Source organism: Pseudophryne corroboree, chromosome 2 (genome assembly GCF_028390025.1).
Source record: "Pseudophryne corroboree isolate aPseCor3 chromosome 2, aPseCor3.hap2, whole genome shotgun sequence".
Lineage (NCBI taxonomy): Eukaryota > Metazoa > Chordata > Amphibia > Anura > Myobatrachidae > Pseudophryne > Pseudophryne corroboree.
The window spans coordinates 543,009,470-543,028,619 of NC_086445.1; the positions used below are offsets into that span (position 1 = coordinate 543,009,470).

Below are 19,150 nucleotides of genomic sequence, written 5' to 3' on the forward strand. Positions count from 1 at the left end.
TGTACTGCCTCCCAGGTACACATATACCTCATCCCCTACAACTGAGGCTCCCCCTGGTCAGCACCAGCCCTCAGTTGTGACACATACCTTCTGGACAGTTTGCCTACTTGTCTATATTATCAGTAATCTGCATATGGGCCCTCATTCCGAGTTGTTCGCTCGCTAGCCGCATTTCGCAGCAGTGCACACGCTAAGCTGCCGCCCTCTGGGAGTGAATCTTAGCTTAGCAGAATTGCGAACGAAGTATTCGCAATATTGCGAAAATAATTTTCTTTGCAGTTTCTGAGTAGCTCGAGACTTACTCTTCCAGTGCGATCAGTTCAGTGCTTGTCGTTCCTGGTTTGACGTCACAAACACACCCAGCGTTCGTCCAGACACTCCCCCGTTTCTCCAGCCACTCCCGCATTTTTCCCAGAAACGGCAGCGTTTTTTCACACACACCCATAAAACGTCCAGTTTCCGCCCAGAAACACCCACTTCCTGTCAATCACACTCCGATCACCAGAACGAAGAAAAAACCTTGTAATGCCGTGAGTAAAATACCAAACTTCATAGCAAATTTACTTGACGCAGACGCAGTGCGAACATTGCGCATGCGCAGTTAGCGGAAAATCACACTGATGCGAAGGAAAATAACGAGCGAACAACTCGGAATGAGGGCCATGGGCTGATGGTCTCAAACAGTTCTGGCTAAATACATCATAAATATAAGACATTTTTGTCTTATCCTCCATTAAAATAACAACACAAACAACATAATTGGCATTTAAACGTAATTTATTTGTTGAACTGACAAACTGAGAATAAAGTCTGACTGAAAAGCATTGCTGACAACACGGCATAAAGGTAATATAAGTATAATTACAAGGGCATATACTCTGTCCCAAATTGAATTACTTTTTGAGAGCAAATCCCACTTTAGTGGACCAGACCGAACATAAGACTTAACAGGTCCCCACTCAAGATAAAAACCCATCAACTTAAGTGTAGAATGTGCCTCACATTCCTACTTCTCCTTAAAAGGAATGCTTTACCTCAAGTAATGTGAACGCCGGCTTCTTGCACTGTGAAGAAACACAAAAAATAACACAACTGAGCTCAAAATAATTATAAACTGTCATTCAAATACAAACCATCAGAACTATACAAACCCACAGTAACAGTACAAATGAGTGGAGGATGGATAGCCACACCACCAAGCTGAACTACAAAAATGTAGCCACCTCAGAATGTACCTCCCTTCACAGCCTGTCGATGACAACCTTAGATCTCAATGGTATACCTCCAAACTAGGCTGGGAACAATTTCAGACCAGACATATGCACATCTATTCAACAATTCTGGATTGCAGTCATGTCAGACCTACAGTATGCACTATTTTCCTGTATCACCGACCCCCAAGTGGGAGACCAGCTATCAGGAGTCCCCAGGGCCGTATTAAGGGTTGGGGGTGCCCGGGACACTTGAGACAGGGGGGCCCGATGGAAGGTGGGAGATGTATATTAATTGTGCATACCTCCAAACATGACACATTCAAGGATTGACAAAATTCTCTCTACCTAGACTTCCCTCTTAATATATGATTGGTGTGACCTGTGTTGAACTAATTAATTGATAAAAAAAGGTGTTTCACCACAGGTGATTGCAATCATAACTTAAGAGGGCAATCCAGGTAGAAAGCATTTAATCCCTCCTGGAATGGGTTATGGTAGGAGGTATAGATTGTGTATATTAAATTTAAACCAATGGTGTATATTAGTTTTAAAGTAATAGTTTAATAATACCTGGGTACTGTTTATACAGTCGCTCCACCTAATTGAAAGACAACTATTTTATAAAAAATTTCTTGCAGTGGAACAAAGACAACTTAACCTTAAAACACACATAGAAAAATAAAATAATTTATCTCGTCACATGCAAGTATAGCATCAGCCTCTGTACAACTTACACACTGGGATAGGACTCAGGAGGACTCTGTGTGTGTCTCTATCTCTAAACCAAAATGGTTTAGTTGCATAAAAGTTTACACAGGACTCAGATACCCAGGGAGGGAGGATCAGTAGCTGGGATGTCTGTGTCACTTACAGCTCTCTCCACCCTCCTATCTCTCCTCTGGTTAGAAAGCGCCATCTATGTCCTGCTCACATTCTGGCTCTCACATTAAGAGGTAAAGCTAGTGATATCAGTGGGTTTAGGCAGGGGGGGCCGGGGTACAGTATGCCCTGCATTTCCTCCTTAATCTGGCTATGGGAGTCCCCCTGCTAGCCACTCCCAAATCAACTAAACCCAGCAAACTAACCAACCAAAAACCCCAGGGTGTATATTTATTAAAAGTTTTTTCTTCCTTTTTTTCTTACTTTTTTCTTCCTTTTTTCTTTTTCTTCTCCTCCTTTATTTATATGACCCATTAGGGTTCTGCATCGCCTAACAAAGTACATAAACAAATAAGCAAAACAAGAAAACAGTGATTTGGTAGAAGATAATAAGTACTGTAAGTGAAGGAAAAGCACATGAGGGGAGAGGGCCCTGCTCATGAGAGCTTACATTTCTAAGGTGTAAATAACATAAGTCAACAACGGCTGGAGCATCAGACGGGGGCCACATAAGAAAAGGAGACCTGGTACATGTGCCCCTGCCCCCCATACCCCTTAATCTGCCTCTGCACTTACCCATGAACCCTTCGGCTAACTCACTGCCCATCAGTGACTCCTTCAGCTCTCTTCTCAGCCCGTGATGCCTTCGGATACCTCCATGCCCACCCCTGTGATGCCCCAGTATAGCACAGTCTTGGGCTGGGTACACTCCTAAAGATATATCTGCCAGTATGTACACTCCCATAAAGTACCATATAACTTTATGGGGGCTGTAGTGACCACATAATTTCAATGCCAGCCTGGTCAACAGCCAGAGCCGGCCTTAGGCATAGGCAAACTAGGCAAATGCCTAGGGCATTTGGTATGCTTAGGGGCACCAGCAGCTTCTGATGATTAAAATTATATGCGGCATGCCTATATTCTGTGTGTGAATGCGGCTGTATGAAATGCTACGTTGCAGTGTATTCCTGGAAATCAATGTAATGTAGCATTTCGTATGCAGATACAGCCGCAGTCGCACACAAAATATAGACATGCTGCATATCATTTTAATCAGCAGAAGCTGCTTCTGCGTCCTAGCCACATAGTAATGCAAATAAGATGCATTTTCATAAACAAAAGGTGCCTGACTCATGCCAGGTATCTCCTGCAGAACTAGCGGCGGTGCTAGGGGGCACCAGCCAAAATCTTGCCTAGGGCATCATATTGGTTAGGGCCAGCTCTGTCAACAGCACATACATAACAAGCAATATGCAAGTTATAATTCCCTGCAGGAGACAGCATTACAGGGGTTAATTAAAAAGTGAACAAAAAAGTTTAGGACATCCTACACTTTCTTACCTCTTTACAACCTGTTGTTCCATAGTTTTTTACACAGTGGTCCCACGGGTGAGCAGAATGCCCATGGTTATGTGCTGAAGGCAGGGCTGGTGGGCACACAAGGAGCTCTTGCAGTTCTCTAGTACACTTCCCCTTCCCCACACAACACTTCACAGAAAAATATTGACATATTTTGTCATAACCAGTCCCCACCCCCATATCCAAGAAGGAGGAGCGAAGGACACCCCCCACCCCCCCCCCCCCCCCAGCTAGGACATGCCCGAATTTTAATATGCAAAGAGTTGTGAAGTAATAATGGGTTCAGTCCTGGAGGAGTTCGGGTATGTTCTGTATTTAATGCTGTGATCATTCAAGGGTGTCCATCCTGTGGATCAAACACACATGCTGAAGTACAGTAACTGTTTGGGAGCAGGGTCCTCCAGCAGCTGTGGACATCATAATAAACACTTTGGTGGATACACTGCCCTGGTGGCGCCCCCCCTCTGCCGGACCAGCGATGGCACCCAGGGCATGCGCCTTGCTTACCCCGCCCTAGTTACGCCACTGCCTATAGCATGGGACTTGCAGTCATGTCACGAAGTGCGTCATGAAGCGAGAGAGAAAAAGCAGCAGCAGTGATGGAAGCCAATGTGACCAAGAGACTTCCAAACTCCGGGTCTGTCAAATACCAAACACTTTATTGTGAGCAATAATATAGACAAAATTCAGTGATCACACTGTATGTAAAACAATAGAACATCTTCATCAAATAGAGAACATATTTTTTGAGTGTTTATGCAACAATTCTTTGTGAAGAGCAGGGCTGTTTCTAGCCAATTTGGCTCCCAGTGTGAGATTTAAAAATGCGCCCCCCCATGACATAAAAAAATGTGCCCCCCCCCCCCCCCCCCACACACCTAGATAAAAAAAAAAATTTGCGAGTGCACCCGGCAAGGGGCGTGGCCTCATCTAAATGGGTGTGGCCTCATTTAAATAGGCATGGCCTCATCTGAAAAGACTACCTCACAATCCAGTTTTTGACCCTGCTCCAACAGATCACGACCACCACAGGAAAAAAAAAATCTACCACTTTAAGCCCCACACAGTAATGCCCCCTGCACCATATTATGCCACACACCGCAATGCCCTTGATACATTAAATCCTCACACTACGGCAGGCAAGAGTCCCCATTTCACACATTACGGCAGGTGTCCCCATTTTACACATTGAGAGAGAGAGAGAATACTTACAGAGGCGATTACCGCTCTTCGGCCCGCCTCACCAGTCGCTCCTCACGCCGGCCTTTTTCTCTTCCTAACTTGGATCCCCCTCTGTACTCCGCTCGGGGGGGGGGGGGTTTCGTGGAGTGACGGGGTTGTGTCGTGACGTAATGACGCAACCGCGTCATTCCGTGAAACTCCGCCCCCCGAGCGGGTTACTCGGGGAGAAATAGGAGGGGGAAGCAGGGAGCCACAGTTAGTGCCACGGATGGTGCCCAGTGCGGTTGCACTGCTCGCCTGCCCCAAGAAACGGCCCTGGTGAAGAGCATACAGGTTACCCAGCCTATTTACATCATCTTTACATCATCTCCATCTTTCCTATTTCCATTTCTACATAGAAATGTCAGCTTCTCTGACCTTTCTCTTACTTACCTTTACCCGATTTCCTGATTCACTTCTTTATTTATATGTTGCCCTCATAGGTACACTTATGGGATATCAGTGGAGCATGCATTTGTTATATTTATGTGTAACCAAGCACTGCCTGGAAAATATGACCTAAAGCGATTATCTGTGACAAGGCTACTTCCTCATTCCCCCAGTGGTGCCGAGAGAGGGAGGGAGAGGGTACAAATTACCCGGGCCCAGGTCTGATAGAGGGGCCCCGGACTTCCCCCCCCTTAACTGGCATCAGCAGCTACAGCTCTTCTCCTTAGCTCAGCACACACTGCTGACTGCTGGGCTGGAGTGTGGCCATGGTGGTGGTTAAAATAAAATTTTGGGAGTATTTTTTCAAAAGGTGCATGACCACGCCTACTGTGAATAGGCCATGGCCCCTGAAAAGTACCTGGGCCCAGACATACTATCTATCTATATACTGTATATTTGTGTGTGTATCTATATCATCTATCTATCTATCTATCTATCTATCTATCTATCTATCTATCTATCTATCTATCTATCTATCTATCTATCATGGCATACCCTCCAACTGTACCTTTTTGGCAGGTACAGTACCTCTTTTTTATGGTCTGTACCGATTTTTGGCTCTCCAAACCTCCATTGAAAGTATAGGAAAAGGGACGTGGTCACGCCCCCTTTACCTCTGGCCACGCCCCTTTTTAAAGCATCTGTACCGCTTTTTATGTGTAAAATGTTGGAGATTATGTCATGGCTGGCACTCTGTCCAAAATACTGCACAATTTCCTGGGTGCCCTTAGTAGTATAAGCAGAAATACTGTGGCACTCTCGGAACTTACTAATGTAACAATATATTCTGGTGATGACCACTAATGTGCAAGTAAACATTTCAGTTTATTCAACTTTGATCATAGTAAGTCCTGAAAGTTGTGTGGCATTTCTGCATATACTATATGTTTGTGTGTTTATATATGTGTGTATACAGTAGAGATGCCGAACCATACCTGACTTCACCACCCGAGCCCGGTCCTGAGTCAGGCTCGGGTTTTCCCGCCTGACTCGAAAACCAGAACGAGGCAAAACGTCATTATCCCGCTGTCGGATTCTTGCGGGGTTTGGATCCCATATAAGGACCCGCACGTCGCCGCCATTTTCACTCCGGCATTGGAGAGTGTAGAGAGAGGACGTGTCTCCGTTCTCTCAGTGTCCGTGTCTTGTTCTGCATCTGTCCAGTAACAGTGGTTGTGTCCTCTGCTACAATATGTCCAATGCTGCTGTATAGGGTGCTGTGTTGTGCTGCATCAGTTCAGTGGTGGTGTGTTTGTGCTGCATCAGTCCAGTCACAGTGGTGGTGTATTGCAGGGCCGTAACTACGTGTGTGCCAAGGGGGCTTGGCACACAGCGCAGTTGCCCTGGGTGCGCAACGGCCAGCGGCATGTAATGAGTCAAATTGACTCATTACATGCCGCCTCTGTGTGCGCCGTGCGCCGCGCTGGAGGAGAGAGACCAGCGCCGGGTTCAAGGAGGAGGAGGGAGGGGGAGCAGGGAGCCACAGCAGCGCTATTTGATTGGTAGTAAGCACCGCTGCAGCATCCCCCTCTCCTTCTGTATTGGCTGCCCGGCGCTGCTATGGATGCTGGGATGCGGTTCCTTCATCCCAGCATCCACAGCAGCGCCAGGCAACCAATACAGAAGGAGAGGGGGATGCTGCAGTGGCGCTTACTACCAATCAAATAGCGCTGCTGCGGCTCCCTGCTCCCCCTCCCTCCTCCTCCTTCTCACCTCACACAGCCTGCACCGAGAGGGAGCTGCACGAGGAGCCTGTCAGCGGGGAGAAGGTAAGTATGTCTCTCTCTCTCTCTCTCTCTCTCTCTCTCTCTCTTTCTCTTTCTCTTTCTCTTTCTCTCTCTCTCTCTCTCTCAGGGGGACACCGTCTGCCGCAATGTGTAAAAAGGGGTCCTGGCTGCCGCAATGTATAAAAAGGGGGTCTGGCTGCCGCAATGTGTAAAAAGGGGGCCTGGCTGCCGCAATGTGTAAAATGGGGTCCTGGCTGCCGCAATGTGTAAAAAGGGGGACTGGCTGCCGCAATGTGTAAAATGGGGTCCTGGCTGCCGCAATGTGTAAAAAGGGGGACTGGCTGCCACAATGTATAAAAAGGGGGTCTGGCTGCCGCAATGTGTAAAAAGGGTGCCTGGCTGCCGCAATGTGTAAAGAGGGGGACTGGCTGCCGTAATGTGTAAAAAGGGGGACGCTGTCTGCTGTAATGTATAAAAGGGGCTCTACCTGGTGTAGTGGCGCTACTGTGCAGCGTAATTTGAATAATGTAGACTACTGTGCACCGTAGTAGGAATTGCTGTTATTTTGTGGCCACGTCCCTTCTCCGTGAAGCCACGCCCCTATAAATTTTACGCGCGCCTGCGGCGCGCACTGCTCCTGTCTTGCATGGGGGGGGGCGCGCCACTGTCGTTTCTTGCACACAGCGCTAAAATGGCTAGTTACGGCACTGGTGTATTGTGCTGCATCAGTCACAGTGGTGGTGTCCTCTGCTGCCATATGTCCAGTGCTGCTGTATAATAAGTCCCTTACAGTGTTGCTGTGTTGTCCTGCATCAGACCAGTGGTAGTGGCCTGTGCATCAGTCAGTCCAGTGACCAGTCACAGTTTTGTCCTCTGCTGCCATATGTCCAGTGCTGCTGTATAGGGTACTATGTTGTGCTGCATCAGTTCACTGGTGGTGTATTGTGCTGCATCAGTCCAGTCACAGCGGTGGTGTCCTCTGCTGCCATATGTCCAGTGCTGCTGTATAATAAGTCCATTTCAGTGTTACTGTGTTGTCCTGCATCAGACCAGTGGTAGTGTCCTGTGCATCAGTCAGTCCAGTGACCCGTCACAGTGGTGTCCTCTGCTGCCATATGTCCAGTGCTGCTGTATAAGTCCAGTTCATTGCAGTGGTGCTGTGTTGTCCTGCATCTGTCCAGTGGTGTTGTTCCTGTGCTGCCGTATATGTCCAGTGATCCTGCCGTATATGTCCAGCGGTACTGCTGTATATGTCCAGCGGTACTGCCGTATAATTCCAGTAATCCTGCCGTATAATTCCAGTAATCCTGAACGTATAATTCCAGTAATACTGCCGTTTAATTACAGTGATCCTGCCGTATAATTCCAGTAATCCTGCCATATAATTCCAGTGATCCTGCCGTATAATTCCAGTGATCCTGCCATATAATTCCAGTGATCCTGCCGTATAATTCCAGTGATTCTGCCGAATAATTCCAGTAATCCTACCATATAATTCCAGTAATCCTGCAGTATAATTACAGTGATCCTGCCATATAATTCCATAGAAATCCATATAATTCCGTATAACTCCAATCCAGTGGTGCTGCCATATAAATTCAGTGGTGCTGTCCTGTGCTGTATATTATTTACTCTAAATAAAGGTATTATTAATATTTAATCCACATTTTTTTACAGGGTTTGCCCTGTGAGGTGTAGGGGTACACACTCCTGTGCCGCATATTGTGTTATATAACGCCAAAAAAATAATTGAGAACAAAAATTTGGAGGATTAAATAGGGAAAGATCAAGAACCACTTCATCCTAGTGCTGAAGCTGCTGCCACTAGCATGACATAGACAATGAAATGCCATCAACATTGTCTGCCAAGGCCGATGCCAAATGTGATAGCAGAGGGCATGTAAAATCCAAAAAGCCAAAGTTCAGTAAAAAGACCCCAAAAAATAAATTTAAATGGTCTGAGAAACGTAAACTTGCCAATATGCCATTTACGACACGGAGTGGCAAGGAACGGCTAAGACCCTGGCCTATGTTCATGACTAGTGGTTCAGCTTCACAGAATGAAAAATGAAAAGAGTTAAGATGGAAAAAGCACAGAAAAGTACTGTGCGTTCTGAGATGGTATCACAAATCCCCAAGGAGAGTCCAAGTGTGTCGGCGGTTGCGATGCCTAACCTTCCCAACACTGGATGGGAAGAGGTGGCCCCTTCCACCATTTGCAAGCCCCTTGCAAGCAGAGGTGTAGCAAGGTGTCATGGTGCCTGGAGCAAGGTATGTTTTGGCGCCCCCTTCCTACCCCCCCTCCCCTGTACTGAATGGGGGGCGTGGCCAACATGTGAGGGCATGCTACACTTGGAAAAAAATATATATATATTTAAAATAGCTGGCACATGCAGACTGACAGTAACGGTGTAATAAATTACACTAAAGGAAATGTATATATATATATATATATATATATATAAACAGGAAAGAACGCAGCGGCACTCGAAGTCTTCCAAAACAGAATTGTGTATTAAAAAAATCACTTCATGATATCCCAACGTTTCGGGGCTAACTTGCCCCTTTGTCAAGGTGAGTAACATGTTAGCCCCGAAACGTTGGAATATCATGAAGTGATTTTTTAATACATGATTCTGTTTTGGAAGACTCTGAGTGCCGCTGCGTTCTTTCCTGTTTTTACCTAGCCTATTTTTGTGAGAGGGCACCGGAACATATTAAGTGGGAGTGCCAGTCCATTCGATTAGGATTTTATATATATATATATATATATATATATATATTAGAGATGAGCGGGTTCGGATCAACTTCACGTGTATTACACGGGTCCGAGGCAGCCTCGGATCTTCCCGCCTTACTCGGTTAACCTGAACGAGGCCGAACATCATCATCCCGCTGTCAGATTCTCGCGAGATTCGTATTCCATATAAAGAACCGTGCGTCGCCGCCATTTTCACTCGTGCATTGGAGATTGAGCGGAGAGGACGTGGCTACATTCTCTGCCTGAAAAGCTCAATATCTGTGCTCAGTGTGCTGCATTGTGGTGACCACCAGTATATTATCGTAGTACAGTACAGTAGGCCATTGCTGTATCTTGCATCTCCGTGTCAGACTCAGTTCTAGACAGTATCCTGATCAGTGCTCAATATCTGCTGCATTGTTGTGTGACTAGTATATACTATATAGTAGTACAGTGCAGCATTTTGGTGACCACCAGTATAGTAGTACAGTACAGTAGGCCATTGCTGTATCTTGCAGCTCTGTGTCACTTCAAGTATCCATATCTGTGCTGCATTGTTGTGAGCAGTATATAGTAGTACAGTGCAGCATTTTGGTGACCACCAATATATATAGTAGTAAGTACAGTAGGCCATTGCTGTACCTTGCAGCTCCGTGTCACTTCAAGTATCCATATCTGTGCTGCATTGTTGTGAGCAGTATATAGTAGTATGGTGCAGCATTTTGGTGACCACCAGTATATATAGTAGTACAGTACAGTAGGCCATTGCTGTATCTTGCAGCTCCGTGTCACTTCTAGTATCCATATCTGTGCTGCATTGTTGTGAGCAGTATATAGTAGTACAGTGCAGCATTTTGGTGACCACCAATATATATAGTAGTACAGTACAGTAGGCCATTGCTGTACCTTGCAGCTCCGTGTCACTTCAAGTATCCATATCTGTGCTGCATTGTTGTGAGCAGTATATAGTAGTATAGTGCAGCATTTTGGTGACCACCAGTATATATAGTAGTACAGTACAGTAGGCCATTGCTGTATTTTGCAGCTCCGTGTCACTTCAAGTATCCATATCTGTGCTGCATTGTTGTGAGCAGTATATAGTAGTACAGTACAGCATTTTGGTGACCACCAGTATATTTATAGTAGTACAGTACAGTAGGCCATTGCTATTGATATAATAATATTACTGGCATATAATTCCACACATTAAAAAAATGGAGAACAAAAATGTGGAGGGTAAAATAGGGAAAGATCAAGATCCACTTCCACCTAGTGCTGAAGCGGCTGCCACTAGTCATGGCAGAGACGATTCAATGCCATCAATGTCATCTGCCAAGGCCGATGTCCAATGTCATAGTAGAGAGCATGTAAAATCCAAAAAACAAAAGTTCAGTAAAATGAACCAAAAATCTAAATTAAAAGCGTCTGAGGAGAAGCGTAAACTTGCCAATATGCCATTTACGACACGGAGTGGCAAGGAACGGCTGAGGCCCTGGCCTATGTTGATGGCTAGTGGTTCAGCTTCACATGAGGATGGAAGCACTCATCCTCCCACTAGAAAAATGAAAAGAGTTAAGCTGGCAAAAGCACAGCAAAGAACTGTGCGTTCTTCTAAATCACAAATCCCCAAGGAGAGTCCAATTGTGTTGGTTGCGATGCCTGACCTTCCCAACACTGGACGGGAAGAGGTGGCTCCTTTCACCATTTGCACGCCCCCTGCAAGTGCTGGAAGGAGCAACCACAGTCCAGTTCCTGATAGTCAAATTGAAGATGTCACTGTTGAAGGATGAGGATAGGGGTGTTGCTGGCGCTGAGGAGGAAATTGACAAGGAGGATTCTGATGGTGAGGTGGTTTGTTTAAGTCAGGCACCCGGGGAGATACCTGTTGTCCGTGGGATAAATAAGGCCATTGACATGCCTGGTCAAAATACAAAAAAAAAATCACCTCTTCGGTGTGGAATTATTTTAACAGAAATGCGGACAACAGGTGTCAAGCCGTGTGTTGCCTTTGTCAAGCTGTATTTAGTAAGGGTAAGGACGTTAACCACCTAGGAACATCCTCCCTTATACGTCACCTGGAGCGCATTCATCAGAAGTTATTGACAAGTTCAAAAACTTTGGGTGACAGCAGAAGCAGTCCACTGACAACTAAATCCCTTCTTCCTCTTGTACCCAAGCTCCCAGTGCAAACCACACCACCAACTCCCTCAGTGTCAATTTCCTCCTTAGACAGGAATGCTAATAGTCCTGCAGGCCATGTCACCGGCAAGTCTGACGAGTCCTCTCCTGACTGGGATTCCTCCGATGGATCCTTGAGTGTAACGCCTACTGCTGCTGGCGCTGCTGTTGTTGCTGCTGGGAGTCGATCGTCATCCCAGAGGGGAAGTCGGAAGACCACTTGTACTACTTCCAGTAAGCAATTGACTGTCCAACAGTCCTTTGCGAGGAAGATGAAATATCACAGCAGTCATCCTGTTGCAAAGCGGATTACTCAGGCCTTGGCAGCTGTGTTGGTGTTAGACGTGCGTCCGGTATCCACCGTTAGTTCACAGGGACTTAGAGAATTGCTTGAGGTATTGTGTCCCCGATACCAAATGCCATCTAGGTTCCACTTCTCTAGGCAGGCGATACCGAGAATGAACACATCAGAAAAAGAGTCACCAGTGTCCTAAAAAATGCAGTTGTACCCAATGTCCACTTAACCACGGATATGTGGACAAGTGGAGCAGGGCAGACTCAGGACTATATGACTGTGACAGCCCACTGGGTAGATGTATTGCCTCCCGCAGCAAGAACAGCAGCGGCGGCACCAGTAGCAGCATCTCGCAAACGCCAACTCGTTCCTAGGCAGGCTACGCTGTGTATCACCGCTTTCCATAAGAGGCACACAGCTGACAACCTCTTACGGAAACTGAGGAACATCATCGCAGATTGGCTTACCCCAATTGGACTCTCCTGGGAATTTGTGATATCGCACAACGCCACCAATATTGTGCGTGCATTACATGTGGGCAAATTCCAGCACGTCCCATGTTTTGCACATACAATGAATTTGGTGGTGCAGAATTTTTAAAAAACGACAGGGACGTGCAAGAGATGCTGTCAGTGTCCCGAAAAATTGTGGGCCACTTTCGGCATTCAGCCACCGCGTGCCGAAGACTGGAGCAACAGCAAACACTCCTGAACCTGCCCCGCCATCAGCTGAAGCAAGAGGTGGTAACGAGGTGGAATTCAACAGGTGGTCTTCAGGTTGCCGACTGTCAGGATCCCGGCGCACAGTATACCGGTGCTGGGATCCCAACAGCTGGCATACAGACAGTTTATCTCCCTTGTGGGGGTCCACGACCCCCCTGGAGGGAGAATAAATAGCGTGGCATGCGTAGCACGCCACCGTGCCCGCAAGGGGCTCATTTGCGCTCGCCACGCTGTCGGTATGCCGGCGGTCGGGCTTCCGGCGCCGGTATGCTGGTCGCCGGGAGCCCGGCCGCCGGCATACCATACTACACCCGAATTCAACCCTCTATATGCTTCAGAGGATGGAGGAGCAGCAAAAGGCCATTCAAGCCTATACATCTGCCTACGATATAGGCAAAGGAGGGGGAATGCACCTGACTCAAGCACAGTGGAGAATGATTTCAACGTTGTGCAAGGTCCTGCAACCCTTTGAACTTGCCACACGTGAAGTCAGTTCAGACACTGCCAGCCTGAGTCAGGTCATTCCCCTCATCAGGCTTTTGCAGAAGAAGCTGGAGAGATTGGAGGAGCTAAAACGGAGCAATTCCGCTAGGCATGTGGGACTTGTGGATGGAGCCCTTAATTCACTTAACCAGGATTCACGGGTGGTCAATCTGTTGAAATCAGAGCACTACATTTTGGCCACCGTGCTCAATCCTAGGTTTAAAGCCTACGTTGTATCTCTCTTTCCGGCAGACACAAGTCTGCAGATGTTCAAAGACCTGCTGGTGAGACACTTGTCAAGTCAAGCGGAATGTGACCCGCTAACAGCTCCTCCTTCATTTTCTACCGCCACTGGAGCTGCCAGGAAAAGGATCAGATTTCCAAAACCACCCGCTGGCGATGATGCAGGGCAGTCAGGAGCGAAAACTGACATCTGGTCCGGACTGAAGGACCTGCCAACGATTACTGACATGTTGTCTACTGTCAGTGCATATAATTCTGTCACCATTGAAAGAATGGTGGAGGATTTTATGAGTGACAGCATCCAAGTAGGCATGTCAGACAGTCCGTATGTATACTGGCAGGAAAAAGAGGCAATTTGGATGCCCTTGCACAAACTGGCTTTATTTTACCTAAGTTTCCTCTCCTCCAGTGTGTACTCCGAAAGAGTGTTTAGTGCAGCTGGTAACCTTGTCAGCGATCAGCGTAGGAGGTTACTTCCACAAAATGTGGAGAAGATGATGTTCATCAAAATTAATTATAAATTCCTCAGGGAAGACCTTTACCAGCAATTGCCTCCAGAAAGTACAGAGGGACTTGTGGTGGTGTATTCCAGTGGGGACGAATTAATACTCTGTGAGGAGGAGGATGTACACAGTGAAAGGGGTGAGGAATCAGAGGATGAGGATGAGGTCGACATCTTGCCTCTGTTGTTAGGCGCCGGGGTCCGCTCGTCGGTGCGGCCCGGCGCCTAGCAACCAGGGACGCCGTGCGCGTACAGCCGCCGGCTCCCTGGCAACGCTGGACGCCGGGCGCACGGAGCCGCTCAGACCCTAGCAACGGGGACGCCACGTTCGGGCCGCGTTCCCCGTTGCTGGGTCTTTTCTAATTTGTATTAATGGTGTGCTGGCCGTGCAGCATGCAAGCTGCACGGCATTACTTGTGATTACCCAGTCTGGCTCCTGATTGGGGAGCTCACAGTTATAAGCACCCTTTGGACTTCTCACAGACGCCGGTGATAGCTTCCTGTTTGCCTGTGTCAGTTACAGAGAGTTTCCAGTCCTGCTCAATCCGGTTGTTCCTGTCCTCAGTGATCCTGTACTCGGAAGTTTGTCATCTATTCCTGGAGTCTGACCGAGCACCTTTAACATCCTGTGGTGTTCGTGAGTCGCGGCATAGCCGTGTGTTGCGGCTTGACCGCTTACTGTTTATTATTTTGTATCTTTGTGTTCTGGAGCTTTTGCGGAGGATTCCGCTCTCCCTGGTCCACTCTGGTGTCCAGCGGTGCTGGATAGGAGTGACGGATCAGTGGATCTTTGGTTGTCCTTTTCCCTGGCGGCTAGTCCGCACATACTTCTTTGGTTAAGTTAGTTAGCTTGTAACCCCTGGCCTGGTTGCTTAGTCAGAGGGCCCCTTGTTATCACCCTGTCTCGGATTTCCCTTTGTCTCCCATTAAGACCTGAGGGGGCATCGGGGTTGGGCAGACATAATCCGCCCTTCGAACGCGGCTGCCATGGGCTCAAGCAACCATAGTCTCGCAGGGGATTTCTGATAACACGGGCGAGACAACGGAGTTAGGGCGCCAGGGGTTACTAGGCTCTCCTGCTCCCACAAACCAGTATATCTTTCCTGTACTCAGACCTCTGCCATAAGATCTCCTCTGGTCTGGAGTACGGGAATCATAACATTATCACCGGCCAGACTAAAATTTAAAATTAACAGGAGTTAATTTTTCCCTTGTTCAGTTGGGAGATTTGTCGGCCTCATGAATCCCACCGGTGTCGGGCCAAATCCTGGCCAGCTTCTAGTTAGCCAGATTCAAGAACTTACTCAGATGGTTCAGGATCTGTCCCTTCGGGTGAGGTCACAGGAAGATCTGTTACGGACTTCCCCAAGGGTCATTCCTGAACCAAAAATGCATCTGCCTGACCGTTTTTCTGGGGATAGAAAATAGTTTTTTAATTTTAAAGAGTCTTGTAAACTTTATTTTCGTTTGAGACCAGTCTCCTCAGGTACGGAGGCTCAGCGGGTTGGAATTATTATTTCTCTGCTTCAGGGGGATCCTCAGACCTGGGCTTTTGGTTTAAAGACAGACGATCCGGCTTTATTTTCTGTAGACGCCTTTCTGAAGTCTTTAGGACTGTTATATGACGACCCTGATAGAGAGGCATCCGCCGAGACTCAGTTGCGTGCTCTCAGACAGGGTAGGAATCCCGCAGAGAATTATTGTACGGAGTTTCGCCGTTGGTCGAATGACTGTGGATGGAATGACCCAGCCCTGCGCAGTCAGTTTCGCCTCGGCTTATCTGAGTCTATAAAAGACAGTCTCCTTCAGTATCCCGCTCCTGAGACTCTCGATAAACTCATGGAGCTCTCTATTAAGATTGATCGTCGGCTCAGAGAGCGGAGGGCTGAAAAAGGAGCATCTGTCGGGTCAACTCCTTGTGTTTTTTCCATCCCTGTAGACATAGAGGAGCCTATGCAGATAGGTCTCTCCAAACTGTCTCCTGAAGAAAGAACCAGAAGGCAAAATTCTGGTCTTTGTTTATACTGTGGAGGTAAGGGACATTTTGCCCGTAGTTGTCCGAACAAGTCGGGAAACGTCTCGACCAAGTGAATTGTGAGGGGGTTCACTTTGGTCTGCAGCTTATCTCCTCAAATAATTCACTGTTAGTCCCAGCTAAAGTTTCCTTTGGCAGCCTCTGTTCCTCGGTCTCTGTTTTTGTGGACAGTGGAGCTGCAGGGAACTTTATGGATTTAACATGGGCCAAGACCTTAGGTATTCCTCAGTTAGCCTTGGGTAGGTGTATCACCATGCATGGTTTAGATGGGAGTCCCTTGTCCAATGGGGTTATTTCTCTCTGTACACCTCCTGTTCTACTCTCGGTAGGAGCTCTGCATTCTGAAAAAATTGAGTTTTTCCTCACCCATTGCCCAGCAGTTCCAGTGGTTCTGGGTCACCCTTGGCTGGCCTTTCATAATCCCATCATTGATTGGCAGTCGGGGGAGATCTCACAATGGGGTACCATCTGTAATAAAGAATGTATTACGCTTCCCATCAGAATAGCTGCTGCCATTCCCGCACCCATTCCTGTGGAATACCAGGATTTTGTTGATGTTTTTTCCAAGGGCAATGCGGATATTCTGCCTCCCCATAGGCCTTATGATTGTGCTATTGAGCTAATTCCTGGTGCCACTTTGCCTAAGGGAAGGTTATATGCATTGTCCGGACCTGAAACCGTGGCCATGAATGAGTATGTTAAAGAAAGCCTAGGGAAAGGATTTATCAGGCCATCTAAATCCCCTTTAAGTGCAGGCTTCTTTTTCGTAGAGAAGAAGGATGGTTCACTCAGACCCTGCATTGACTTTAGAGCCTTGAATAAAATCTCAGTAAAAAATACTTACCCTCTGCCACTGATCTCTGTCCTCTTTGATCAGCTACGTTCGGCTGTGATTTTTTTCTAAGATTGACCTGAGAGGAGCATATAACCTCATCAGAATCAAGTCAGGGGATGAGTGGAAAACGGCATTCAGTACTCAGTCAGGCCACTATGAGTATCTGGTTATGCCATTCGGCCTGTCTAACGCTCCGGCAGTTTTCCAGGATCTCATTAACGATGTGCTCCGTGAATTTCTTGGAAAATTCGTTGTAGTCTACTTAGACGATATTTTGATTTATTCTGACTCGGTAGAACAACATGTCACCCAGGTGCGTCAGGTTCTAAAAAAATTACGTGAAAATCACCTATATGCCAAGCTGGAGAAGTGTGAATTTCATGTCACGGAGGTATCCTTTTTAGGATACATTATTTCCCCTCGGGGATTCCGTATGGAACCAAAAAAGCTCCAAGCCATCCTCAGTTGGGCGCAACCCACCAACTTAAAAGCAATTCAGCGCTTTTTAGGGTTTGCGAACTACTATAGAAGATTTATTCACTCTTTCTCTGACCTAGTTGCTCCCATTGTGGCACTGACTAAAAAGGGAGCAGATCCTACCAATTGGTCACGTGAAGCTGAGTTATCTTTTCAGGCCTTGAAACAAGCCTTTGTCTCAGCCCCTGTCCTCCGACACCCCAACCCAGAATTGCCTTTCATTGTTGAGGTTGATGCCTCAGAGGTTGGAGTAGGGGCTATCCTGTCTCAGAAGGATCCGGATTCCCTTGAATTACATCCTTGTGCCTTTATGTCCAGGAAATTCTCTTCTGCTGAATCCAACTACGATGTTGGTAACCGGGAATTGCTGGCTATTAAATGGGCTTTCGAGGAGTGGAGGCATTGGCTTGAGGGAGCGACTCATATCATTTCAGTTTTGACTGATCACAAAAATCTTCAATACATTGAATCAGCTAAACGACTGAATGCCCGGCAGGCTCGTTGGGCTTTATTTTTTACTCGTTTCAAATTCATTATCACCTTCAGGCCAGGTTCCAAGAATACCAAGGCAGATGCCCTGTCACGCAGTTTTCTTCCAGTTCAAGACAACAGTCCTGTTACTCCCATACTTCCGTCTTCAGTCATTCGGGCAGGCCTCACACAGGATTTATTTACCCAGTTAAAGCTGCTTCAACATCAAGCTCCTGGAAATACTCCTGCTGGTCGTCTTTTTGTCCCTGAGTTTTTGAGAGCAACTGTTTTGACGGAGTTTCATGATAGCAAAGTTGCCGGGCATCCGGGAATCGCTAAGACTTTGGAATTAGTCTCCCGCTCAGTATGGTGGCCTGGTCTTTCCAAAGACATTAAAGAGTTTGTTTTTTCGTGTCAGGTCTGTGCACAGCATAAAGTTCCCCGTTCTTTGCCTATCGGTCAGCTTATGCCCTTGAATGTTCCTCTTAGGCCATGGTCTCATATCTCCATGGATTTTGTGGTGGACCTCCCTCTGTCAGCCGGATGCCGAGTCATATGGGTGGTAGTGGACCGTTTTAGCAAAATGGCCCATTTCATTGCTCTTCCCCGATTGCCATCTGCCCAGGGATTGGCAGTCTTGTTCCTCCGCCATGTTTTCAGACTCCATGGGTTACCCACTGATATTGTTTCTGATCGGGGTCCACAATTCATTGCACAGTTTTGGAAATCTTTTTGTGTCTCATTGAAGATGAAATTATCTTTAACGTCAGGCTACCATCCCCAATCCAACGGGCAGACTGAGCGAGTTAATCAATCACTAAAACAATATTTGCGTTTGTACTCGGCCAAACTCCAAAATGACTGGTCTGAGTTTCTTCCATTGGCGGAGTTCGCTTACAATAATGCCTGTCATTCCTCCACCAATGTGTCTCCATTTTTTGCAGTTTTGGGTTTTCACCCCAGAGCAAATTCCTTTTTTCAACATTCCTCTGTCTCCTCACTGACCTTGACCTCTCATCTTAGGCTCATTTGGAGAAAAGTGCACCTGGCTCTCAGAAAAGCGGCATTTCAGGAAAAGAGATTTTCTGACAAGCTCCGGCGGCCGTGCACTTTTAAAGTAGGAGATAGGGTATGGTTGTCGACTCGCAACATTAAACTTCGACAAACCTCAGCCAGATTGGGTCCTAAATTTATTGGACCATTTCACATTATCAAAAAAGTCAATCCAGTTGCCTTCCGGTTACCTTTACCAAAAACTTTACGGATCGGAAATACTTTCCATTGCTCTTTGCTGAAACCATTTGTCTCGTCCAGTAGAT

General features: G+C 47.0%; 1 long non-coding RNA gene across 1 annotated transcript in view; it reads right to left on the reverse strand.

Moving 5' to 3' along the window:
• Positions 1–783: 783 nt before the first annotated feature.
• The window catches only part of LOC135050950 (uncharacterized), a 33,951-nt gene continuing 15,584 nt past the window's right edge, over positions 784–19,150 (reverse strand). The window contains exons 2-3 of the long non-coding RNA XR_010241942.1: positions 2,358–2,424; positions 784–1,064 (exon numbers count right to left, since the gene is read on the reverse strand). This is a non-coding gene — a long non-coding RNA (uncharacterized LOC135050950). The remainder of the gene's footprint in view (positions 1,065–2,357; positions 2,425–19,150) is intronic.